This window comes from Muntiacus reevesi, chromosome 4, assembly GCF_963930625.1.
Source record: "Muntiacus reevesi chromosome 4, mMunRee1.1, whole genome shotgun sequence".
NCBI classification, from domain to species: domain Eukaryota; kingdom Metazoa; phylum Chordata; class Mammalia; order Artiodactyla; family Cervidae; genus Muntiacus; species Muntiacus reevesi.
In genome coordinates this window covers 6,483,559-6,511,506 of record NC_089252.1, presented here as the reverse complement: position 1 = coordinate 6,511,506, position 27,948 = coordinate 6,483,559, and positions in this window count along the sequence as shown.

The following is a 27,948-nucleotide window of genomic DNA, read 5'->3' as shown; positions in this document are numbered from 1 at the left end:
TCTATTCTATGTATTATCTGTGTGAAAAGTGTTATAAACATTATTTGCATGTTAAGTCACTTCAGTCGTGTCCGACTCTTTGCAACCCCATGGACTGTTGCCTGCCAGTCTGCTTTGTCCATGGGACGCTCCAGGCAAGAATACTGGAGTGAGCTGCCATGCCCTTCTCCAGGGGATCTTCGTGACCCAGGAAGGGATTGAGCCCTCATCTCGTCTTCAGCATTGGCAGACAGGTTCTTTAACACTAACGCCACCAGGGAAGCTCCATAAACAATATAGCGAAGTGCTACATGACAGTGTGTTGGCTGGGAACCTAGGCTAACTTTGCTGGGCTTAGGAACAAATAGGATTTACAAATGTTCTCAGAATGGAACATGCTTGTATATCGGGGACTTGCTCTATCGCACAAGCTTGTGCGTCCCCTCTGCTCAGCTCCCTATAGCTTGGACCTTCGGCAGGGCAGAGCCGAACGACACACACACAAGCCAGTGTTGCTTTAGCTGCTAAAGCAGCTCCCCAAAGCTTCCCACACCCTCTGAGGCCACAGGCCATGGGCTCCTGAGGGCTCTCAGGGGCCCCTGAGCTGCTGAGGCTGTAGACACAGCCTTCCACCGGCAGCTGTGGGGGTGGGTGCCTGACCTGGCCCGAATGCTGGCTTCCCATGCTTCTTGCTTAGTTCTGCAGATTTTGGTGGAAAAGTGCCTCTCAGTTTGTTGTCAGCAAACCTTTTGGCCAGCCTCCAGGGACTTCAAAAGGGTTCCTTTCCTAGTGTCAACCTGTCAAATAGAATCCCTCCGGGGGAGAGATTTCTAGAAGCTCTTCCCAGCCCCCATTCCCTAAGCCCTGACTCACCAGGTGGGGTTTCATTCTTTCTACCTGCTCTGCGTGTCAGCCTCGCCACCAAGCTCCTGTGGTTTTACTAACTGCATTTGTACCTGTAACCTTCTTTGGGGGATGAATTTGAGTCACCAGAGAGCCTCATCTGTCTGGAGGGATTGGATGTCACCTCCTTGCTCCTGAGGCAGCCTGTAACTGATGGTCCGTGATTGGAGCATAAACCCCCTGCTCATTTGTCTCAAAGCAGAGCGAACTCCAAGGCATGATTTACAGCCCAGAGCTCTGCACAGCCTCAGGGAGGCCGGGCGCCCCCAACTTCCTTATCCTGTTGTCTGGCCACTTGCTAGAGCTTCCTCGGAGCCCTTCGTTCATAAATCACCTTGCACTTGAATTCTCAGTTCAGTGTCTGGCTCTGAGAGAATCCGAAATAAGAAAAATATTTTTTTATCACATGCCTATGCCTTTGCAAGAGCAGTACCTGACAGAAAGCAATGAGTCCATAAAAGAAATGGGCTGTGACACTAAAAGTGACAGAACCCAGTATTAAAGTCTTAGACAGAATTTCACTTGACGATTCCATAAACAGAAACCTCTCAACAGTGATTCAGCTGTGAATTCAACTGTGCGTCAAGTTTTGGTCTAGAGGAAGTCCATTCTGTTGCACAATAATGAAATGGCAATTTACCCTTGTATAAGATTTGAGGAAAACATGGAGATGGGGGAGCCCTACGCATAACTGAATTCAGACCATCTGGAATGTGTGTTCCTGGTTCAACAGGTGATACCAGAGGTTTATATCTTGAAACTTCCTTAGAAGTTGAGCAGAGTCATCTCTTAGGTATGGAGGTAATACATTCATTCCATGAGTGGAGTAGTGAAGACTACAGACTGTACATCAGCTGCATCAGCTACAATCAGAATAGCAGAAAAATTTCCTTTAACTTCCATAACTGCTTATTTATTTCCATTGTTCAGGTACCGTGTTTAGTAGCTTTTTATGCATTAAAATTTGATCCACATTTGTGTGTGATGTGTGTGCATATGTGCTTGTATGCATAGTTCTAAAGAAGGGTTCTGCGAAGATATCCATCACATCAATTTTATAACAAGCTTCTATTATTGAAAGAAAGGCTTGAAATGATGCTAAAATTTTGTCAGGGTGTAAGTGGGTGGAGAGACTTGAAAGCTGAGAGCCTGTGGATCTGATATAGACAAAATGCGTAATGCAGATCCTTTTAGCCATGGATGTAGGTGGGAGGGGCTGGTAAAAATAGGGCAATGGAAGAAACAATCAAAGGTTATAGGACTTTTGTGATAGGCTGATTTTAAGTAATGAACTTCTCAGAAATTATCTGTTATCAGCCTCAGCCTGGGGAGTGTATGCAGCACTTCCCATAACACAGAGTTAATCATGTCAGTCCCAAGTATTCATGAGGCTTCTCTGTTGACTCAGTGGTAAAGAATTTGTCTCCCAATGCATGCAACATGGGTTTGATCCCTGGGTCAGGAATACTCCCTGGAGAAGGAAATGGCAGTCCACTCCAGTATTCTTGTCTGGGAAATCCCATGGACAGAGGAGTCAGGTGGGCTACAGTCCATGGGGTTGCAAAAGAGTCAAATATGAGTTAAAGATTAAACGGGAAAAAAAAGATGTATTCATGAGCAGTTTCAACAACAGTTTTAGATTGGATAGTAGAGAAGAAATGTGGGGTTGCTGTATATTCACCAATGTTCATATGATAAGGTAACTGAGTCTGTTGTGTATGAAGAAGTAGTTAAATTTTGAGTAACTATACAGGAAGCTACAGATAAGTCTCTGCTGTTAGAACATCATTTCAGATTCAAGTAATAATGGTTTATTCTTGCATAACTTTCACCAGATATTGATTTTCCAAGAAGATGCCCCAGGGTTATATTAATAAGTTTAATTAACGTAATTCATCATTAACTCCCTAGTTAGTATGGGAATTCAGCATATTTCTCCCCTGTTATTACAAAGTTCCTGATTTTGTGTGGGTTTGACCTAGTTTACAATTGCTTAGGACTGGAAAATCACACCATTTTGGCTCCCACATCATTCTTCTGACTTCCAAGATGCTCAAACTACCATCTCCTGGGGAATTCTCTTTATCCTGGACCACAGCACCAACCATGGGCTGTCTCAGCAATTACTTGGCATGTCTTGCTCAGAAACCTATGGTTCACTCACAGATCAGTCACTAGGGGAAGAAAATGTTTTTCTTATCACTTGTAGTCATACCCTTTTTCATTCTGTTTTCTTAAAGTCTTCCCCCCCACCCCCTGTGATGTCTCACACTCTCTCCCTTCAATACAGGCAGAGTATTCTTCTGGCCTCCTGTAAAAACATTATTTCACTTCAACCAATCACCAGGATTGTCTTCCCATTTCCATCTTCCAGAATATATCATCAGCTATTCATTCTTTACTGTAAGGTTATATAAGTGACAACTTGACATTAATTACCACACTGCCAGAGTGAGCTGGAGCATTAATGCAGAAGCAATAAATGATACCAGCTTTGACAAGGGAAACAGAGGAGGCTCTATATGCAACTGAAATTAAGGCTTTCCCCAAGCTGACTTGGAGTTATGTTAATTTTCTAATAAGGGCAGTTTGTCATTAATCTACCACATCACCACATCACTAGTACTGTGATGTTGTAATATTTTATGTCTCGTGTGTATATATGTGTATGTATATGTAGATGTGGGCTTTCCTGGTGGCTCAGATGGTAAAGAATCTGCCTGCAAGGCAGGAGACCCGGGTTCAATCCCTACTTTGGGAAAATCCCCTGGGGAAGGGAATAGCAACCCACTCCAGTATTCTTGCCTGGGAAATCCCATGGACAGAGGAGCCAGGCAGGCTATAATCCATGGTGTCCCAAAGAGTGAGAAACAGCTGAGTGACTAACAACCACACAAAATATGGAGATTTATGATTCAAGCTATTTTGTGGACTGTATAGGTTTCAATCAGAATATTAATATCAGTAATTCTCTCTTTTTTAATCATTGTAGTGTACTGTATAAGTAATCTCATCACAGCTTGATAAACCAAAGTATATGACTAGATAGTCCAAAAAGCAATTGGGGTTATAAAGTATCTGGTTTCTGCACCTGAAATTAAGATGGCAGATTTGGACATTGGTTTCTCTATTGCTATATATATATATATATATATATATATATATATATATAAAACTTTTCATAGAGTCTCATTATCCTTGAGCACATAACACTGCTGAGCATTTCTTTAAATTGTTTCTTCTTTGTTGGGTTTTGTCAAATCACTTCTCCTGGTTCTTCTATGTTACTGGCCATTTCTAGATCTTCCTCCCTCTCTCACCTATTTATTCTGATTTTACTTTAAATTTTTTATATTCCCCAGGATTCTCTATTCATGACTCTTTTTCAGATAGAATTTTCTTTCAGTTGAAAATGGCTTTTCAACTGGCTTGTACAAAAAGATAATTTATTGACTCAAAGAATAGACGAAGGGTAGGCTGGGTTTCACTTTGATATTCACAAATATGTCACCAAAATGCAGTTATGCCCTCTCTCCAGGATCAACTCAATTTCCTTCCATGTGTAGGATTCAGCTTTGTGAAAATACACTAGCACAAAGGTGGACAGGAGAAGAGCAAAGCCGCCAGCTTGCAAACATAAATCTAAGGGAAATCTCCCTGGTTGCTTTCTGTGAAGCCCCAGTGTCAATGCTCAGCAACGTGTTGGCTCTGATGGTTCAAAGTCCTGTCCAGAGAACAATGACCATTAGTGAGGCATGCTGATTACCATAGGTCAGTGGACATTTTGAGCAGATTCTTTGTGCAGAAATGTCTGGCTCTTGGATGGTGTGTATATCTCTTACCCTTGGGAAATAATAGCATTAGCATCCCCTCCTTTAAACACATCTTGGTTTTGTTGTTCCTCAGTCACTGAGTCACATCCAACTCCTTGCGACCCTGTAGACTGCATCACACAAGGCTTCCCTTGTCCTTCACTATCTCATGGAGTTTGCTCAAGCTCATGTCCATTGAGTCATCCTCTGCTGCCCCCTTTTCTTTTGGCCTTCAATGTTTCCCAGCATCCAGGTCTTTTCCAATGAGTTGGCTCTTTGAATCAGGTACCCAAAGTATTTAAGCTTCAGTTTCAGCATTAGTCCTTCCAATGAATATTCAGGGTTGATTTTCTTTATGATTGACTGCTTGGATCCCCTTGCAGTCCAAGGGATTCTCAAGAGTCTTCTCTAGCACCACAATTCTAAAGCATCAATTTTTTGGTGTTCAGCCTTCTTTATGGAGGAGAAAATGGCAAACTGCTTCAGTATTTTTGCTTCAAGAACCCCATAAACAGTATGAAAAAGCCAAACACATCAGGCACCGCCAATTTTCTCTCGGTGATCAATAGAAATACCGCCCAGAAAGGAGAGATGCTGGTTTAGACCAACAGGGACCCGTCTATGAACAAGATGACATCTACATGACCTGATATCATGGCTCTGAGTGCAGGAGAATAAATTTCCATTAAGAAATTTGCTGTTGTTATTGTTAAGTTTGAACTATCAATGTCTGACTAATGGCCTCTAAATCAGTCAGTAAGCAAGATTTGTCTGCTAAGACCTCAGCCATTATGATATAACACAAACTCATCTGTTATTGCAGTCTCTATAGGATCAAGTCCTTACTTTGTCATTTGCTCTTCATTCCAAATTTGTTCTTGCATTTTAATTTACTTTCTATTTTAATTCCATGACTTCAGCATATTCTGTACCTCCCATATCATTAAACACCAAGTCATATTGATTATGATTCCTAACTGTTATTTTTATTATAACCCATTTTTTCCATTCACTATTGCAATGTCTTGAATTATCAAAAATGTAAGTGTATTATTCAAAGAAGGGTTTCTCTGACCCATTCTGATATCTTTCTGTCCATCCACTGTAAAATTACCAAGGTATTCTTGCAATGACAAGTCTGGTCATTTTCCTACATTTAGTGACTCTTGATTCTTTCTAGGAGGAGATGACAAAATACAGCCTGTGGATTAAATCCATCTTAATGCTTGTTTTGGTAAGTGAAGCTTTATTGGAAAAGTCTCCACATTCATTACACATTGTCTATGGGTGCTTTGTAAGAGCACAGCTGAGTGTTTGCCCTTTACAGAGAAAGCCTGTTGACACCTCCCCTACAGAATGCTTGTGAAATTCAGAACTGAGTGAACTTGTAGAATCTGGTAGGACAGAAAGATATTTCATAAGCTTTTCAAGTAGCATGTACTGTCTGAGTCATTTGACTCCAAGCATGCTCTCCTAATCTTGTCTAACTGTAGCATCATTTTATCCCTAAAAATGCACCCAATCATGACATCTTTCACAAAGTCTTCCTTGATCCCAGGTAAATAGATTTAGTAATTTCATTCCTGCTTTACTTATTCACCTGTTGTTCAGTCGCTCAGTCGTGTCTGACTCTTTGCAACCCCATGGACTGCAGCACGCCAGGCTTCCCTGTCCTTCACCATCTCCTGGAGTTTGCTCAAACTCATGTCTATTGAGTTAGTGATGCCATCCAACCATCTCATCCTCTGTCGTCCCCTTCTCCTCCTGTCTTCAATCTTTCCTAACATGGCTTTTTCTAATGAGCTGCTCTTGCAACAGGTGGCCGAAGTATTTTAGTTTCAGCTACAGCATCAGTCCTTACAGTGAATATCCAGGAATGATTTCCTTTAGGATGGACTAGTTTGAGCTCCTTGCAGTCCAAGGAACTCTCAAGAGTCTTCTCCAGCAGCACAATTCAAAAGCACCAATTCTTCAGTGCTCAGACTTCTTTATGATCCAACTCTGACATTTGTATGTGACTACTGGAAAAACCATAGTTTTGATTATACATGCCTTCCTCACCTAGACTTTATGCTATTATTGTCATTATATTTTCTGTTTATAAAAGCATAGATTTTGCATGCCATGAAACTTTAAGATTGAGACTGTACCTTACCAATATAATTATTGAACCCTCCAAATCATTCTCTTTCCTGTGGCAGGTTCATAGCGAATATTTAGTAAGTAAATTACTGAATTATTTAAAATCCCTAATTGAGGATATCAAATAAACATCATCTCTTACCCAGTTATGACTTAACATAGCCTGATTTTGCTTGAACACACATCATTTTACACTGAACGTGGCGGAGTTCGTGTGGTACATGATAAAAGGAATGTAGCTCTAAAAATAGTCGTGTTAGCTTCCACTTACAATGAAGAATTAACTTTCAGTGGGATGGAATCCTTGTTCATGCTGAGGAATTACTGTTTTGGCTTGTTAATCATTCAGGTAGGAAGCTACACTATTCTAGGTATGTTCAGTTGACATTCAATTAGAGTTATACAGTCTTTTTGTTAGCAATGCAAATCCCATCATAATTTAATGAAATAGCAGCTAATGCTCATGGTTAGTAATTATAATATTGATTGTAACACTCTCCAACATAGTAAAAATGGTTTTTGAAAGTAATGTAATTGCTACAGTTGCTTAATTATAAAATACTAATCCATACTAATCCCATTGTCACTGCGTAAGTCTTCGGCTGCCCCTGCTCTGCCTCCCAGAATGGTCCTGCTCCCTCCAGGGATGTGAACGGTTCAGTGACATGCACATCACTGAACCTTTCCCGACAAGTGTTTTGCAGTTTGTCCTCATCGTCATGGGTAGATGATAGTAAATTTACTCATTAAGATAGCAGGAAATCTTGTAGAAAGTCTGTTTTGTGTGGCTTTGACCTGGAATAAATGAAGTCCTGGGTTTCACACTGCTCTTAAGTAAGGGCACATTCTCTGCCTCCGTCAGTGTTAGCTCAACCAGTAGGAAGACTGTCTGACTGCGTCCTGGTCCACGTCTTCTGTTGTCCTCTGTCGTCTCCACTTTGAAGCCTGAGAACTGCAGCCAATTCCAGTCCTGTCCACATGGGACTCGGTTTTATGTTTCATCATCCTTTGGGCAGGAGCATTCCTGTTTCCAGTCTTTGTTTAGCATAAACATTATTAGGTACAGATATCTATGGAACAGGCCCTGTATATTTGTGACCTCATTCTTAAATTCTCCAGATCTATGTCTTGTTCTGTCCTCTGACTTTCATTTGCTAAATTTTCCTTAAATCGTTACTGAGGTTGTTAGGCCAATTGGCACAATGTCAAACATACATAGTTTATCTTTCTAATTTCAGTGTTATAACCTGATCGGTTCTCCATAATACAATAATTTCTCCAAACTGAGTTTGATCAGGCTGAATCATGGCATCTTCTGATTTAGAACCAAGGCTTTTGGAGTATGTCACAATACCAATACACCTAAGCCTAAGATTTGTCAAAAAATATGATGGTACTCTAAGGGAAAATTTAAAAAAATAAAAAGAAAAAGATGAGTAGTGTTCAGTTTTCATTCACAAAATATTTCACCCTAGTAGAAAAGCTGGTCAAAAAAGTGATTATATGTATCAAAAATGCAAATAATTCAGTGCTAAATATAACTATACATGAAATACAGCACAGGTTGATACACAAGAATAATTATTTCTTACAAATTGGATCTGGGGAATGTTTATCATGGACATTCAACTTACAGAATAAACAATTTTGTGTTTATATATCATATATATTGAGAATTAATGAGAGAATATTGTGTTATGAGGAAGGATATTATAAAACCTGTACATATATAAAATAGAGTAACAATCTGGGCATCAAAATACATATAATAGAAAAGGACCACCCATTCAGGATTAATTAAATGGGGAAAAATGGGCTTAGTCCAATAGTGATTAATGCTGAGCCAGTATATGATAACCGATGCTTTAGGCTGGAGGAGGATGCATTTTTTTCTAGGGTCGGTTTTTATTTCACAGCAGCCAAGTAGACCAGTGATACCTTCTAAGTTTTCTGGTGTGCAAAGTTGACATGGACATCATATTTTAAGTGTTACAAATATCCCTGTTTTGTGACCCTAGAAAGATTAGCCCTCAAAAGCATGTCTAGAAAATAGAAAGTAGTCTAAGAAAATAGTTAAGCAATTTCTTTTTACTTCAATTAAAAGCTACTGTATAGCACATATATCAAGTATTAAGGATTTATATACTATGTTGAAATTGAGAATAACTGAAAGTGTACAGTTTTCTTTTTCAAGATTAGGCTTCCTGGTTATGCCGTCTAGACTCTTCATGTCTTCATGGCATCTGAGCATCTCTCTGTCATCCGATTATGTGAAAAGAAAATAAAAAAGCCAGTCCTGTCCTGAAGTCTGTGAAGTCTGTTACTTCACTTATACTTTACTCTCAAAGTAAGGAGTTTATTTGCTCGAAGTTTAACGTGTAGAACTACTCGGTCTGAATTATTTGTTGTTGCCCAGTCACTAAGTCACGTCTGACTCTTTGTGATTCCAGGAACTGCAGAATACCAGTTTTCCCTACCCTTCACTGTCTCCAGGAATTTGCTCAAACCCATGTCCATTGAGTCACTGATGCCATACAACCATCTCATCCTCTATCACTCCCTTTTCCTCCTGCCCTCAAACTTGCCCAGCATCAGGGTTTTTTCCCCCAGTGAGTGAGCTCTTCACATCAGGTGGCCAAAGTGTTGGAGCTTCAGCATCAGTCCTTCCAATAAATACTCAGGGTTGATTTCCTTTAGGATTGACTGATTGGATCTCCTTTCTGTTCAAGGGACTCTCCCCATCACTATTTGTTCTGCATGCATCTTGCATTTTTCATTTTCAGTCATTCAGAAAATTTATTGGGCACCTACTACCATGTACCAGACATTGTTCTGGAGTCTAGGTGAGCAGTGGAAAAAACCTGCAAAAATTCTTGTCCCCATGCAGCCCAAGGAACTAAAACACTAAGAACCTGGTTGTAATTTTAGAGATAAATGAACATTTTCCTTGTAGTTGTCACTCAAAGTTTTACAAACATTTAAAATGCAATATCAAAGTAAAATTATAGACATCTGACAAGATAATGCTGCTGGTATTCATAAAACAGAGACCAAAATGATGCCTAATCATAAAGAGAAGACACATTATTAGTGTCGGTGGCAACTGGCAATCTAAAATTGAATAAATCTATTTTAATAGATAATGAATACAAAATTAAAGCAGAGTTTAGGAAATTGTTTCAGTTATAAATATATTTTAGAAGTATTCAACCACAAACTAGCAATTTTTTAAAAAATTTTCTACTCAATGTAAATATGGACATATGATATGAATAATCAAGTGCATTCAAATGAGTGTCATTGGATTCCAAAAATATATTTAGTACAGTGAAAATTAAGGGGCACATTTAAACAGATGCTATCTGAAAGGAACTGAGAATAAAAGTTCTGCCTCCAATTAGGTAACAATATTGATGCTAGGTAGACAGTTTAATTCGTGTAATAACTAATGAGCATATTGCATTGCAAAATATATTTTTGCCCTCTGTGGCAGCTGAATTAAGCAGTACTGTGAATATCGGTCCCTATTGGAATAAGCAGTTTCTATTCTGGATCTTTCATGAAATGGCTATCCTCTGGAAAAATGTAAAAGACTTATGAAAATTATTTAATGCATAAAGTAGAGAGTCTACATAAGACGTTAAAGTTGGAAAGAAAAAATAGGGCAGATAAGTAAGTCAGTTGGTTCTATGTTTTGTTTTACTTTTGCAAGTGTTGCTAAACAAATCATATAATATTTTATATCCTGGTGGGTTAGAAGTTTGCAATAAAAGAGAAAGTAGAATATGGGATTTTCAGAGGTGGGTTTGAAATAGTTAGCTGCATGAAAGAGGAAGACCAGAGTAAGCTCAACATGAATCTGGAGTAAGAACAAAGACCTAATGAAGTTAAGGATGAATGTCAGTGGTATTTTAAGTGACACTAAACCAGAAATAAGTGATCATGGTCAGTCATTAGTCAAGGTAGGAGAATATGTAGAAAAGAAACAGATGGGGGAATAGGAAATAAAATATACAGAGATGAATGATCGGGTGATAGGGAATAAGCTCTAGGAACAAAATAGCATGGTGAGGCTGATCACACCTATGTGTTACGATCCAAAAAGTGCCCATCACAATCTTCTATCAAGAATATTTTTGTCTTGAGATCTTGGTCCAGGTATTAAGACTGGGTTTCCACTGCAGGGAGCATGGGGTTGATCCCAGGCTGGGAACTAAGATTTCATATGCTGCATGGTGTGGCCGAAGATAAAAATACACAAACATAATATCTTTGTCCCTAAGAGCATCATGACATTTGAAATCCCACCATTTAACATTTGTTCTTTTGGCTCCTAAAGAATTTAGTTCTTAAAAAAAAAATTATTTAATCTCAGTCTCAGGTGGCACAATGATAAAGAATCCATTTGCCAGTGTAGGAGATGCAAGAGACACAGGTTCGATCCCTGAGTTGGGAAGATCCCCTGGAGGAGGAAATGACAACCCACTCCAGTATCTTTGCCTGAGAAATCCCACAAACAGAGAAGCCTGGTGGCTACAGTCTGTGGGGTTGCAAAGTATCAGATATGACTGAGCAAGTGAGCACAGCCTAACTGGTTAACTCCTTCCTCATCTGCGCTACCCGATCCATGGTTTAACAATGCGTGTCCACTGTGGCCCCAAGAGTAGAACTCTTCAGCAGCCCTGCCCTAAAGGTTGACTTGGGTGGAGTTGCTTTGGTCCGTTTTCCTTTGTTTGATGTGTACCCCTCCCCTTCAGAAAGAGGATCACATTTCCTCTTTCCGTGTTCATTGAAAAAAACAACTCTGATCACACATCCATGAAAATAAAGGGCCTCGAAATTAGGAGGCTGGTGTTCTGCTGTTGGGTCACTGATGATGCCTGCTGAAAATGTGTGATTTTTCATTTTACCATTTCTGGAGAACTAAAAATCTGCCAGTCAAAATGTAAGATAAAGAATTGGCAATCCCTAGAGTGTGTTCAAAGGCAGGTCTAGGTTTTGTGAGGCCTGCAGCTGATACAGTCTGGGCAGTCATCTTTAAGGATGCATGCAGTGTTCCTGAAACTAAATTAGGTACAAGGCCCTGGAAGGAACCCGTGCAGTGGAGGGCCACGAAGCTTCGTCTTCATTTGCTTCACAGTAAATCTCCCTCTGTACATAATATAATTGCTCCTCAGTTATTAGCAAGCATGGCAGGAATGGTGAAGTCAGCAACTGGCTGGCCTTGGAGCCGCAAGCAGATTCAAGGATTGGCCGTGGCCACCAGCCCACCGATGGCTTTCCCAGACTGAGGCTGAGGCCGTTATCACTAAAATATCATCTAAAGAGCAGAGGAGGTCCGGGGAGCAAGAAATCTCCTCTCTTTACTTTTTAATTTGACACTCCCTGCTGTCTCTGCATGGTGTGTCTTTTCTTCTTAAAGGTCCGCTCTTGGCACACAGCATGGGTTCGGTCTGCCTTTCAGTAGCTCAAAGACGGAGGTGGCAAACTTTTTGTGTCTGCATATATTGTGATAGTGTTTTAAACAGGCCCTTCTATACTAATACATCATTCATCTAACTGTTAATTATTAAGTATATGTTATGGGTTTAATTGCATCCTCCCCAAAGGTATGTCGCATTCTGAATTGCCAGGACCTCAGAGGGGGAATTTATTTGGAAATAAGTTCAGTGTGGATATAATTAATTAAGATGAGGTCATACTAGACTTGGATGATAATCTAACCTAATCGGTGTCCTTAGGAGAAGGGGAGAGACCCAGACCCCCAAAGGGAGGACAGAGGTAGAAATTGGGATGCTGGAGCTGTAAGTCAAGGTATTGCAAGGATTGCCCACAAAACACCAGGAACTGGAGGACCTAGGGAGAGGCATGGGTAGAGTTTCCCTGACAGATTTCAGAGGGAACATGAACCTCTGGATAAGCTGATTTCAGATTTCAAGCCTGTAGAACTGTGAAAGAATAAATTACTATTATCATAACTACTATGGATATCAGCTCAGAAAGATCCTGAAAGCCTCGTTAAAGAGTTTGAGGTTCATATGCAGAGTGTAGGAAAGCAAGAGCATTTCTTCATAAAAAGTAAATGATCCAATTTGTATTTTGCAATAATCACTGCAGATAACACGTTGGAAACATTCACCTTACTGGTCCTGCTGCCCAGAATGTAAATGAAAGTGAGTGAATAGAAATGTATAAACAAAGAACACAGGAGCGGAGAGATGATGATAGAGAAGAGATGTCAGCAAAATTTTGGAACCTCGTGAGGCCCTTGGATTAGTAGGCGCCGATGGAGCAAGGCTGAGGAAGTGGAAACCTAGAAGTCTTTCCTGGAGAACACAAAGATGGAGTGAGCCTGTTTGTGATGAAGATTTAGAAAAGGCTCAGAAAACTGAGGTATCGCGATCCTCTAAAAACACCTCCTGGTGTTCAAGGAGGAGCAGAAAAGAGAAGAGAAGCTTATCAGTTAGCCATTTTTGCCCTTGCTGAGTCTACCGAAGCAAAGCATGAGGCTGAGTCTTAAGAAAGGCCGAGGCTGGAAGAATGGAGAGCAGACACCGCTGGGCTGTGAGGGGGTGAGTCAAGGCTCGCCTGCGGAAATGTGAGAGCCCTTCCCCTCTGGCCTCTGGAATTCCAGCAGCCAAGCTGATGCTCTTCTGCACGTGGTTGGAGTATTCCTTTCTGTGGAATATGCCTGCTTTTTAAAAATAGCTATGCCAATAGTATATATGTGTCCTAAAAAGAACCTGCTGAGGCCCTGTCAAGCTTACTGTGGGGCTGGTACATACATGGGTGCCTTATAACTAACTACTTCCTATTGTCCTTTTCTCTTCAGAATTTTTCACCCTTTGCAATATTGTTTATGTAGATATGAGTCCTGTATTAGTTTTTTTTTTTTTTTTTTTGGTTTGTTTGTTTACTGCTATGTTCCTAATGCCTAGAAAATGGCCTGACCTGCACATCTGTTAAGTGAAATTGAACAGTTAACTTTTCACCTTCTCATGTTTTATTTCCTTCACAATCAAGGAAAGAGCTGACTCCAAACAAATTACAAAAAAAAGGAGCTCATAATAAGCAGAGGCAATAAGCAGAGGAAAAGTACTAAATTAGAAAAGATACCGTGTGCATATTGCAAAAACAGTTACTGTGTAAAAAAACTCCAATAAGGAAAAGCTCTTGAAAATGAAAAATGTTAAAGGTAAAATAAAAAATAATGAAAAGTATTCAATGACAGTGTCGAAAATATAGCTTAGACATTAGAAGTAGTCAAGTAATGAGAAATAATGAAACAACTCTGGAAGCCCAGGATCTGATTAATAGAGATTACACACACACACACACACACACACACAGAATAAATTACAAGGGAGGATTAATAGAAGATAAGAAATATCCAGAAATGTATAACATATAAAGACTGAATGATACACTTGGATTCCTCAGAAAAATAAATGAAAATGCTTTCAAGGAGACAACTTGACAATAATTCACTTTGTTGCTAGGGAAAAGTAGATAAAGTCTTAAGGGGTATGAGTCAACATTAAAGAAATATTTTTTTTGTTGTTCATTCATCTGTTGATTTATTTGTTGTCCCTTATTTGTTGATGTGCTGTCTTAGTCATAGAAGAACACTGCCATGTATTCTAATATCAAGTCAGTGCACCGACAGAGAGGCAGAAGTTGAATTTGCCCAAGAAAGAGAATCCACAATGAAATCACAGCAACATTCACAAAACATCTGCTCCTTGTGTTCTTTTTTCATCCATATCATTACAATTATGTAGGGAGTCTAATTACTCTATAATTTGAAAATAAAATAGCATTTTAAGGCTCTAAATTCATTTATTTACATTTTTGTTTCCCTTGTTTACTTACATGAGATAAATTTCAAGTCATTTGTCAATTTTAAAATGCAAATCAAATATGAGTAAAGATGAGTGCTCAGAAATTCCTATGCCTTGAATATTATTTTATTTGTACAATTCATGCATACAACATAAATCATAGTCAATAGATATTATGTAATGACTAATAGTAGAGATTTTTAGACTTCTATAAATTTAATAAAATCAGTACTAAACATGATAATAAACTAAATTATTAAGGGATCTATTTAGCAGAATGTTAAAAGACATCTGTTGATCATGACCATGGGAATTCTTTTCAGTTTTCTTATTCCTCAGACTAGATTATTTTTTAAATTGAATTGAATGGAGCTAAAAGCAGAAAGTGTTTCTGTTCTTGACCTAAAATCAATAAGTATGCTCCTTCAGTCCTGGGATTAACACTCTTGAAAAGAGATCCCACTTGAGTATTTAATTACAGAATAACTCATTTTGAAAGATACATAACTAATTTTAATGTATTAAGCAAATTACAATGCTTAATTAGAAGCATAACCCCTACCCCACCCAGTGTATCATTTTACTTTATCTCTCTCAGCCAATATAATGGCACGTAATTTAAGAAGACAATTATAGGCTATATAATATAGATGATGTGAAAATTAGCTGATCACAGTTATCTTATTTAACTTTTTGTTTAACATAATGTTGGGTCTTACTGTCAGGGGAAATTTTTGGCTTCTGAGCTCATCAATGGGAAATCTGTTAAATTAAATGCCTTTGCAAAGGCAAATCTATAAAGAAACACCCGATCTATTGGAAAAGATAATGAAAACAACTCTGGAAACAGTATATACACATAAAGGCTACTGTGAAATAGTCCAACACTGGGTCAATTAAGCTGGAGAGAAGAATTCAGCTGGGATAATTGTTTTACTGAATGTTTGAATGTTTATTAAGTGTAATCACTGATTTGTCAAACATCTAGTAAGGTAATGCTGGTAGTTCCACTTTGTGAATCAATGAGAATATGTGTTCTAGAAGACTTTGGTAACCAGGTTAATGTATTGAATATAAATACTGCATGATTCAGTACTTCCCTGTCGCTTCATGCATGCTTTTCATTGGTTTTGCCCAAATTTTGCCCAGAGGTTCCCCAGTCGACTCTCTTCAGGGAAACCTTCACCAAAACCTTAGCTTTACTCCAATTAAAGTTGAATGCTGAGGCTCTCTTTTCCAAGAATAATGGTTTCTTAAAAGCTGGATTTAACTTCACCACCACCAAACAATTAAAAAACAAAATTGACCAATCATGTGAAATGACACAATTTAAGTCCTGTGAACTAGGCAGCCCGTGACTGAAACCCTTCAGAGAGGAGGAAAGAAGCGGAGGCTTCCTGTCATTCAGGGTTTCTTCAAGTTCATTTCTGGATCATCCATCAGGCAGGATATTAGCACTTACTTTGCTGAGTTGAGATGACAGAATACAGAACCTAGAGATCCTGAATGCCACTGGACCTGGCATTCTTTCATGTCATAACATATCAAAGAGTCAGATATAGACACCGTCTCCTCTTATTCTTGGGATCACACCAGCGTGAACCCATCTTAATATTTTGTGTCTTAACAAAATGGCAAATTGAAATCAATACTCAGAGTAAAATAGCTAGCTTTAAATTCTCCTAGTCATGTAAATCTTCAAAGAAAAATACTTTTCTCCCCCCTAGTTATTACCTTACATCTGTAATACCTGTACTCAGGGATTAATTAAGTATTGGTTGAGAATATCTCAACCTTTCTTTCCAAATTTCTAAAACTGTGAAGTAGGCTTATTAGGTACTTTTTAACTACAAAAATTAACTTGTAATCTGCCATTTATCTTGATGATTACATTAGGAGTTTGGAATCAAGGCAGCATGTTAATTTCAAAATTTAATCTGAGACTAAGAACAACCCTCTGTCCTAAAAGTTCATCAAATTTTGCATATTGGACATGCTTCTGTTAGATTATCCTTTTAAGTAAAAGGACATTTGATTGGGGTATATGTGTGTACATATGTGTGTTGTTTGTAAATTATATACTCTGAGTGCAATCCTCAGATTCTTTTTGTTTGGTTGGTTATATTTAATTAAGAGAGTAATTTAGTCAATTATGTTTCTTGAAGGTGTTCAGCTGTAGGCAAGACAGCCAAATTCCAACAGATTATGACTTTATAATTTGCAGAATGCTTTGTCTCAGAACACTAAACAATTTTGCTTCCTTGATGTATTGCCAATGAACTTTGCTTTAAAGTAAGAAAACAGTATTCTGGTCATTCTGGTCCCCCTTATAGAATATTCAGTTCTTTACATATTCTTGGCCTGCAAAATATTATAAACACATGAATAGTTTATAAGCATGATGACATACCTGAAATGTCAACCCATAAATTCATATCTTTTATTAGGTGATTTCTTTGTTTTCTTCATTTATAGTTGCTTTTTATGACAGTTATTATGTATTTTGACTTTTCCTCCTTGAATTTAGTGCATTTTACATGGATATAGTAGAAAAATGTCCACATTTATGTAAAAGTGCCTCCTTCTTTTAAAGAGAGAAAGTGACTGATTTGGTCAAACTGGTGAATCAAATGACATACATTTTTGACATACAACATCTGATCAGCAAAATGTCAACAAACAAAACTAGTATTTGTTAAATCTATGCTTAAACCCAAGTTTCTTCTTACTTCCTCTGTATTTACTTACACAAATACCTACCTATTAAGTAGGCTAATGTTTAAAGGTTTAAATTCTAGTGTTTTTTCCATTTGGTGTGAGTTATACAAGCAGATATGCCTTTAGCTTTTGAAAGTCTTGTCACATCTTCATCCCAGTTATTCACTTGTGTTTGGTGCTATTTATACTCTTTTAAAATTATGTTTATCTTTATGATAATGAGTTCATAAGAGCTGAATCCTGTATTATAAAAAGAGATTGAGTGGATAAATTCAAGAGTAAATTGTCATCTATAATATCATTAAAAGTATTCATTCATAAAAATGGGTATTTTATATTTACTGCAACTTCCATATTTTGCTAAGGAAACAAGTTAAAGCCTGATTATCAAGGTATAACTTTTAAAGGAATTCTATACCATGAATTCATGACATTCACACCATGAATTTTTCTCCTTGTTATAGCCTGACATTGGGTTGAGGGATCAGTCATCGAGATTGAAATGACAAATTGATTGATGATGATTAAGACATAATAGATTCACACTTACTCTTTTAGGGCCCCATGGCCACTTCTGTAAAAATACCAGCCAAATTTTGTTGTGTCACAAAAATCAGCAAATACGATTTGAAGTAAAAGCAATGAGAGAAGAGAGGAATAAACAATGTGCCGTATCTGCTCTGGCACCTTTGGGACACTCACTACCTTGGCAGGTTTGTCCACACTCAATCACTATGACATAGAGCAGAGTGGAGTCTGTACTAGGTGCTACTCACATTCGCTTTCTGGAAGACAGAGTTCCAAGGATCAGTAAAACCTGTGAAATCTACCATTTAGGAGGTGATAGTCACACAGTCAGATGTAACATGCAATAGGTGATACTAGCTTGTTGAGCCCTGGAACCTTAGGAGAAGTTACAGAGGATATAAGTAGACAATTAAAGAATATTCACTGTCAGTTTAATTTTGCTCAAATTCCAAAGGATCTCCCCTTGCCAAATACATTTTAATAAAATTTATTTCATTTTGTGTGCATCGACTCACTCCTAAGTCCCTCTTAGGAGTGAACATTTATTTGGCTATTTATGGTATAAGTAAATTTTCAGTTTTTCAAATAAACTATATTGAGCTGTTTTCATGAAGAAGGTAGAAATCATGCTTATTGTGATACTAAGAATTCACAAAGCTTTCTGAAATAGGAGTTTTATGTTGTCTTCTTTAATTACCTTAATAACTTTCCTAGAATTAAAAGTTTTTAAGGTGAGACTAGGATTTTGTTAAAACTTTAAAGGGATAACTAAACCCTTTATTTAGTAATGCAACTACCTATCCTAAAACTCCTTTCAAAACTATTTAATAATTGGTATTTGCCTATTTATGAGTACAGTATTTATTGAATTGCAAAATATAAAGACAAATAGGGATTACAAAATTATTGTACATGTGAAATTGTTTTATAAACAAAAATTAATCTTGTCAATATAATTTCTGCTTTGAATTAATGAAGTAGTTAAAAACAGAATTATATACCAATTAGCTTAAAGTATAACCTGTATCTCAACTCTGAATATATAAACAAACACAGTTAAACACATACAAAAAAGAAAATAAACCAATTTGTAATCCCTCCCCATAAAGATTAGCACTATTAACATGCTGATTTAAATCCTGTAGTCAGAAAGATAAGTAGGTCACTATATACATTTATATTTTATTTTTACATTAATAATGTATTAATAATATGCTGTTTGAAGCCAGATATTTTCTAATATTTTGAATATTTCATAATTATTAAGTGTTGTTATTTTAAATTTCTGTAATACTTTTATGTGGTGTGTCAGATTTTAAGTATGTATTTTAAATATGTTTATGGTTTTAAACATTGATATCACCAATATGTTTTTAGCATATTCAAAATAAATGATACCCTTATTGTTAAAATTTGTATTCATGAAAAATTAGTTTTACTGAACAGAAAGGAGTAGAAAGAAGTAGAATAACAAATGAGAGTAGTTTCGTAATTGATAAAATATGTCAGTATCTTCTCTGAAAATAATAAACATGACTTTGTTTTTATCAAACATTATATAAAGGCTCTCTAGTAAACTAACCATAACAACAATGTAGCTTCTAATAGTTACTTAAAAATCCTCAGGTACTTTTTCACTTGGGGAAACCTATAGAGATGTTAAATAGCTTCAGACTTAATTATAAAAATTTTGTAACAGTTATACCTTGGAATAAAGGTGAAGATGAAAATTGAGATTTCATATTATTTAATATATATGTACGTACAAAGATGATAGCAGTCCTTCAGCTCTAGGTAGTGAGCACACATTTTTATTTTATCGATTTTTGTGCTTTTTTCTGTAAACTTGATAAAAGGCAGTTATGTATCATTTTAGAAATAAAGAAGATAAAATAACAACAGTCAATAACATGTTCTCAGCAGTTCTCTTTTTTAATACTTTCTTTATCTTGTGTTTATATTGTTTTCCTAGAAAAGATATCAGCAAGTTAAATGAAGGGATGGAAAAACACCACTTGAAGTCAGGTGATGGGGAAATTTGCAGACCCAGCAGGGATGTCACATAAGTCTATTGAAACTTGGTCGTAACAGGCTCTTCATTAGCAAAGGAATTTTTCAGAAGGCTGCTTTAGTAAGCTAGTAGCCTCTTTTTCATTGCTTTTTAATTAATCGAGATTTCACTACTGGAAGTATAAAACTATAGAAAAGTTTTATGATGAAGCCTTACAAAATCATCTTCAAAGAATTAGAAATCCACATTTACCCTAGGCTTTAACTGAAATGTAACCTCTGAGCTAAAAAGTAGTTTTTCATTTTCGATTTTATGTGTAATTATGCCCCAAGATATAAAGTGACTTGACATTTTACTCTTTATATTTTAACTATTGCAACCTACTATATAGAACATTTATAACAATCTTGCAAATTGTATGATATTGAAGAGTAAGACATGTGTTTGTATCAGGCTGTGAAAAATAGTAAAACGGTATCTGGAAAAGAAATGTGAAACCATAAATATAATTCTTTGAGTTTACATTTATTTATTTTATTATATTTTGAAAAAACATCCCAAAGTTTTAGCATAATATGTTGTTTTTGTGTATTATGCTTTTGTAGCTATTTCGATAAGATCACTTTGTCAGTTGATTACGCACAGGTGCCTGTCTTGATGCAAAAATCCAAATTAGGAAAACAGTAAGATGACAGCTGCCTTAGTAACAAAAGATGGGCGAAGCATAGCAAGGCGTGATTTCCAAATTAATTGTTTCAGGAAAATGTTGATTGGAAACCATGTGCAAGATAAATTATATACTCTGGGCTATAACTTTATATCCCCTCCTCATAAACTCTTAAAATTTTTCTATCAAGAAACGATCTGTGCAGGACTTCCTGGGTGGTCTAGTATGTAAGCATCTCTGCTCCCAATGCAGGGGGTCTGTGTTCAATCCCTGGTCAGGGAACTAGATCCCACATGTCACAGCTGAGACCTGGTACTGCTGAATAAGTAGGTAAATAAATAATAAGTATTTAAAAAATGATCTGTCAAGATGTACTAAATTATTTTTAAAATCTACTTAGATGTGCTAAGTAAGCATTGAGAGGAGAAGCTCTATTCCAATAGCATTTTGTTTTGGATAACATTGATAATTTCAGCATGTAAAAATAATATAAAAACAGTTTGCATTCCCACCAACAGTGTAAGAGGGTTCCCTTTTCTCCACACCCTCTCCAGCATTTATTGCTTGTAGACTTTTGGATAGCAGCCATCCTGACTGGCGTGTAATGGTACCTCATTGTGGTTTTGATTTGCATTTCTCTGATAATGAGTGATGCTGAGCATCTTTTCATGTGTTTGTTAGCCATCTGTATGTCTTCTTTGGAGAAATGTCTGTTTAGTTCTTTGGCCCATTTTTTGATTGGGTCATTTATTTTTCTGGAATTGAGCTTCAGGAGTTGCTTGTATATTTTTGAGATTAATCCTTTGTCTGTTTCTTCATTTGCTATTATTTTCTCCCAATCTGAGGGCTGTCTTTTCACCTTACTTATAGTTTCCTTTGTTGTGCAAAAGCTTTTAAGTTTCATTAGGTCCCATTTGTTTAGTTTTGCTTTTATTTCCAATATTCTGGGAGGTGGGTCATAGAAGATCTTGCTGTGATTTATGTCAGAGAGTGTTTTGCCTATGTTCTCCTCTAGGAGTTTTATAGTTTCTGGTCTTACATTTAGATCTTTAATCCATTTTGAGTTTATTTTTGTGTATGGTGTTAGAAAGTGTTCTAGTTTCATTCTTTTACAAGTGGTTGACCAGTTTTCCCAGCACCACTTGTTAAAGAGGTTGTCTTTTTTCCATTGTATATCCTTGCCTCCTTTGTCAAAGATAAGGTGTCCATAGGTGAGTGGATTTATCTCTGGGCTTTCTATTCTGTTCCATTGATCTATATTTCTGTCTTTGTGCCAGTACCATACTGTCTTGATGACTGTGGCTTTGTAGTAGAGTCTGAAGTCAGGCAGGTTGATTCCTCCAGTTCCATTCTTCTTTCTCAAGATTACTTTGGCTATTCGAGGTTTTTTATATTTCCATACAAATTGTGAAATTATTTGTTCTAGTTCTGTGAAAAATACCGTTGGTAGCTTGATAGGGATTGCATTGAATCTATAGATTGCTTTGGGTAGAATAGCCATTTTGACAATATTGATTCTTCCAATCCATGAACACGGTATGTTTCTCCATCTGTTTGTGTCCTCTTTGATTTCTTTCATCAGTGTTTTATAGTTTTCTGTGTATAGGTCTTTTGTTTCTTTAGGTAGATATACTCCTAAGTATTTTATTCTTTTTGTTGCAATGGTGAATGGTATTGTTTCCTTAATTTCTCTTTCTGTTTTTTCATTGTTAGTATATAGGAATGCAAGGGATTTCTGTGTGTTAATTTTATATCCTGCAACTTTACTATAATAGCCAGGACATGGAAGCAACCTAGATGCCCATCAGCAGATGAATGGATAAGGAAGCTGTGGTACATATACACCATGGAATATTACTCAGCCGTTAAAAAGAATTCATTTTAATCAGTTCTAATGAGATGGATGAAACTGGAGCCCATTATACAGAGTGAGGTGAGCCAGAAAGATAAAGAACATTACAGTATACTAACAGATATATACGGAATTTAGAAAGATGGTAACGATGGCCCTATATGCAGGGCAGAAGAAGAGACGCAGAAGTACAGAACAGACTTTTGAACTCTGTGGGAGAAGGGGAGGGTGAGATGTTTCAAAAGAACAGCATGTATATTATCTGTGGTGAAACAGACCACCAGCCCAGGTGGGAGGCATGAGTCAAGTGCTCGGGCCTGTTGGGCTGGGAAGACCCAGAGGAATCGGGTGGAGAGGGAGGTGGGATGGGAGACCGGGATGGGGAATTCGTGTAACTTTATGGCTGATTCATATCAATGTATGACAAAACCCACTGAAAAATAAAAATTAAAAAAAATATATATAATATAAAAACAAAGTATGTGGCAAAAAGACACAAATACTTTGGATATTGATTTTTTTTTTAAATTGGAAAGCTTGCATAGTTCAACTATGGGTGCTTTATTATCATCAGATACTTAATCATGCTAGAAAATGAGACTAAATGGACAGAATCTTTCTAGTCATAGAAATGTTCTGAATATTCCTTCTGAGCCTCCTGGTTTGTTTGTGAAGTTTTTGTAATATGCATATTTGCACTGATTTAAAATCTGATTCTGGGCTTCCCTGGTGGCTCAGATGGTAAATAATATACTTGCAATGCAGGAGACCTGGGTTCAATTGCTGGGTATGGAAGAGCCCCTCGAGAAGGGCATGGCAACCTACTCCAGTACTCTTGCCTGGGAACGTCCATGGACAGAGATGCCTGGTGGGCTTCAGCCTACTGGGTCTCAAAGAGTCAGACACTGAGTGACGACCACCTGCACTTCAAAAGCAGATATTATTTTGTAAACTGTTTATTGCCATACGTGATAATCACACAGTTCATCACTGCCCTTCTAGAGAGAGTCCTTATCTTTTGATTCCTTTGTCAGAAGAAAATCTATGAAATTTAGATCCAGGGTCTCTTTAGCCAAAAACACACAAAGTTTAAATTATTATTTGGATTCAGAGTTTATTACCTTATAAATCTTTGATCAAAGAGGAGACAGAGTCAAAGAAAAGTCCCAGACACTTTGGGGCATGCAAGGGTTAGTTGAGATCGGGATCCGTCTTACCGACCACAATCAAGTGGGATTCAAGAAGGATAGTTAGTTTGCTTTTGAAAATCTAAGTCATGGAAGTACAGTGCTTCAGTGGCTTCTTAGTAAAACAGCGTATGATTTCTCATGAGAATCTGACTGCCGCCAGAGAAACAGCTTTTAATTAAGAATATAAATAATAACATCTCTCAGGAGGATATTGGGAATAATTGCCAGTGTCAGAACATTTTAATGTTTTGCCTTTTTCTTTCTTTTCCAAACTTTCTCTAATATCTCATTTCCTATGTTGTAATACAAATTCCTAACAAAACCTTTCATGCTTTCTGGATCTGGAGGTGTTCAATGGTGTTGACTTCCCCCAAGTCATCAACACCTGTGACTCCTTTAAAGTCTAAAAGACCCTTAATCTTCTACAAATTTCTCTGCTTTAATTAATAATTGAAAGCATCCCAGAAAAATTTTAAAGAAAAATACTGAGTCAAGTTAGCCATTCATACGAAGGGGCTTAGGCAGCTGCTGTTGTTATAATGATTCATATGACGTCACACCTTTTCTCCGGGGTATATCCTGGTGTAAATGAATGGGAACAAAAAAAAAAGGCAGCCGCAGGGGTAGCATGTGGCTGCAATGTTTGCGTCTCAGTGGCTGCTTGTAAACCGTTTCAGTCACCAGCCAAAAGCTCTGCGGTTGACGTTGTGATGAGATAGTGTCGATATTAAGAGGTGTGGTTGCTAGGGCTGTGGTATCAAAGCTCAGCAGGCTGGGTAGCTTACACACAGACGTGTGTTCTCTTGCTCTTTTGGAGGTGGGGAAGTTTGAGATGGAGGTGTTGGCAGAACTGCTCTCTCTGAGGCTTGTCTCCTTGGCTTGTAGATGGTGGTCTCTCTGTCGTCACGTGGTCTTCCCTCCATCCCTGTCTGTGTCCTGATTTCATCCTCTAAAGACACTGGTTATACTGGGTTGGAACCCCCCACTCCCCCAGTGACCTCATTTTAACTTATTTATCTCTGTGAAGTGTCCCCTTGCTCTCTGTTTCAGTAGGTTTTGTTGATCCCATCATTTTCCAAGCGCCAGCGCCCAGGGTGGTCTAACAGCAGACTGCCCCCCTCCTGGTCCTCCATCTCTGCTTGACCCTTCACCCCCTCTGCATCTTCACTTTCCTCTCTGAATCCTCTGCAAGTGCGCACCGGCTCCCTCACTGCCTCTCTCTGATGGTTTCTCTGCCTCCTTCTCAGGCTCCTCTTTCCCATCTCATGATTTGGCTCAAACTAGGTAAAGCCTTACATGGAATTAATAGATAGTAAGGCTATTTGTGCTAAAATAGGTTATAACTAATGGTCTGACAGCTCTATAAATCATAAAGGATATAAATGTACATTATATCAGCCAAAAGTGTAACAAAACACTTGGTTTGTTAGCACATTTTGAAAATATTTTTCCTCTTTTAAATTATAGAATGATAGCTCCATTGATAATGGTAATTTAGAAATGTAATTAATCATTGAGATGAAATATTTCTAGGGGAGATATTGAGCATTGAGAGGAAATTTCAACCAAAGTTATGATATATATTCTTTTATACATTTAGCCTTATGAGTATGTTCTTTTGACATTGTTTAATTGCTGAATCATGTCTCACTCTTTTATGGCCTTATGAACTGTAGCCCACCAGGCTCCTCTGTCTATGGAATTTTCTAGGCAAGAATACTAGAGTGGGTCGCCATTCCCTCCTCCAGAGGAATCTTCCCACACCAAGGGTCGAACCTGTGTCTCCTGGATTGGCAGGTGGATTCTTCACCACCGAGCATCAGGGAAGCGCCGTGTGTCTTTATGTGTGTATACATGTTAAATGTGTATGCGTATATGTCTCTATTACTTACCCTTCTTCTTTGTGCATTCCCTTGAGTAAAGATTTGGTTGGGTACATTTAGATTTGTGAAGATGAGGCGTGGGGCAAGGTTGTTCCCAGGGTCTGCCCTTAGGCAGAACACAGGGATAGCACTTCAATGTAAAGTCAGAGAATGTCAGGCTGCCTGTCAGTGATGATGGGTAGGCTGATGAGGCTGATCTGATTGATCTGGATAAGATAAACCTGTTTTATAATCTTGAATTTATGATTTATGAGGCAAGGGTGACTGCCTGGTTTAAACCAGGGTGAGAGGAAGGAAAACAAACCCAAACACTTTTGAAGAAAATAGGTAATACCATAATAAAATTCCAATATAGTAAGTTTTATAAGGATAAATCATAAATTTTTGAAATAATAAGTGTTGGCTAGAGATACAGTATTTTCTTCCATAAGTAAGGTATATTTTCTTGAGATATTTAGCCATTATGCTTCCATCCATAAAGAAAGCATTTTTCATGAAGAAAATGTTTAAAATTTTTAACCAATAATACTCTTTGAGAGCTGGCAAGTGACCTCCACATGCGACCTTCCCACATGTAATTTGTCGTATACATTAAAATAAAGTATTTGTATTTAGTCAAAAGTCCATTCTTTCTTTCTTTCTTTTTTTTTTTTTTTATTAGTTGGAGGCTAATTACTTCACAACATTTCAGTTGGTTTTGTCATACATTGATATGAATCAGCCATAGAGTTACACGTATTCCAAGTCCATTCTTTAAAAACTTTATTTCAAAATGACTTTGGATTTACAGAAGAATTGTAAAGATAGTACAGAAGGTTCCTGTATATCCATCCCCCAGCTTCCAATAGTTATCATTTTAAATAATCATCATGTACATATTCAAATGAAGAATGTAATACTGATACAACATTATCAATTGAACAAGGCTTCATTTTCCACCAGATTTTTCACTAATGTTCTTCCAACCTGAGATCCAATATAGGATACAAAATTGCATTCTCGTTCATCACATATTCTTATTCTTCTCTAATACATATTCGTTTCTTGGTCTTTCCTTGTGTTTATTGATCTTGATACTTTTGAGGAGTATTGATCTAGTATTTTGGAGTATTTGTCCCTCAACATAGGTTTAACTTATGTTTTCTCATGGTTAGGGGCTTTGAGCTTTTTAGAAAATACCACAGATGTGAGTGTTCTTATCATTCTGTCAGGAAGTGTAAGATATCAACTTTATCTGGTGTCTACTGGATTTCCCCACCAAAAAGTTACTATTTCACTTTTCCCACATCCTCTTTGTTGCCAGTCAGTTACTAGACCTAGGATACTCTGAGAGGAATTCAGAACTACCTCCTAGAGAGAGAAATATCAAGAAATCTGTGGACACGTGTAACCATAGTAATTAATACTGTTTGGGAGGAGAAACCTTGAAGAATACAAATATGCATTCCAAAAGATTTACCTACTAAATTAAAAATTGGCCCATTAATCCATGGAACCTGCCTGAAGTAATTAGTACCCCAGTGTCCCAACGGTAATTTCCTTTTCCCCTAATTCCTTTTAATTTATTGCTTAGTAATCTTCTGTAGGGAAGATGTCCCCCTTACCTCACATTTGTTTGTTAATGTATTAATTACATCAGTATGGATTCTTGGACATTTCTTGTTAAGAGTATAAACCTATAATTATTTATTTTTCACTCAAATTATTGAACCATTTAGAGTTCTTTCAGCTTGATCTTAGGAAGGAGTTATTTTAATTTAATAAATTATAATAGAAAATGAAGTTGATATAGAGGATAAAATATCCTTATAATCAATGGATCCAATGAACAAGTTCACCTTTGTAACCATGAATAATGATTGCACCAAGTAAATGTCTACACAGGCCGAAACAGAGGTGCTGATTTTAACTTCTAAAGCATGAGAGTGTATATTTACTCAAGTAAGATTTCTTTTTTGCAAAAAAAAGAAATATCATGCATTGATTCTTAGTTCTAATTGTGAATATTTGTACCGAAGAGATGAAGTCCTTTAACCGAGGTTACTTGAATACCTGTGATTTATACATCTGTTTTTATGTGACAGCTGCAGTGGCAACAACAAGGGATAATTCAGGGAAATTGGTTAAAAACAGGGGTACCTACTGGTGTATCTACTGAGATGCTTCATGTGTGCAATGATAACAAGGTTTAGTTTTTAATTATGCACTGTACCATGTTTTAGAAAACAATTTAAAAATAGCAAATCCAGGGATTAATTAATCCTGATATGTTTCCTACAACCAGTAGTAAACTCTGTAATCCCTATCCTTAGTTAACTTAAAGTGACTGAGTGGATCAGTGATGTAACACATTGAATATTGGCCCTCTTTTCAAAACAGCCAGAGAACATCACAGGAAAATGTGTTTTTTCAGGTTAACATT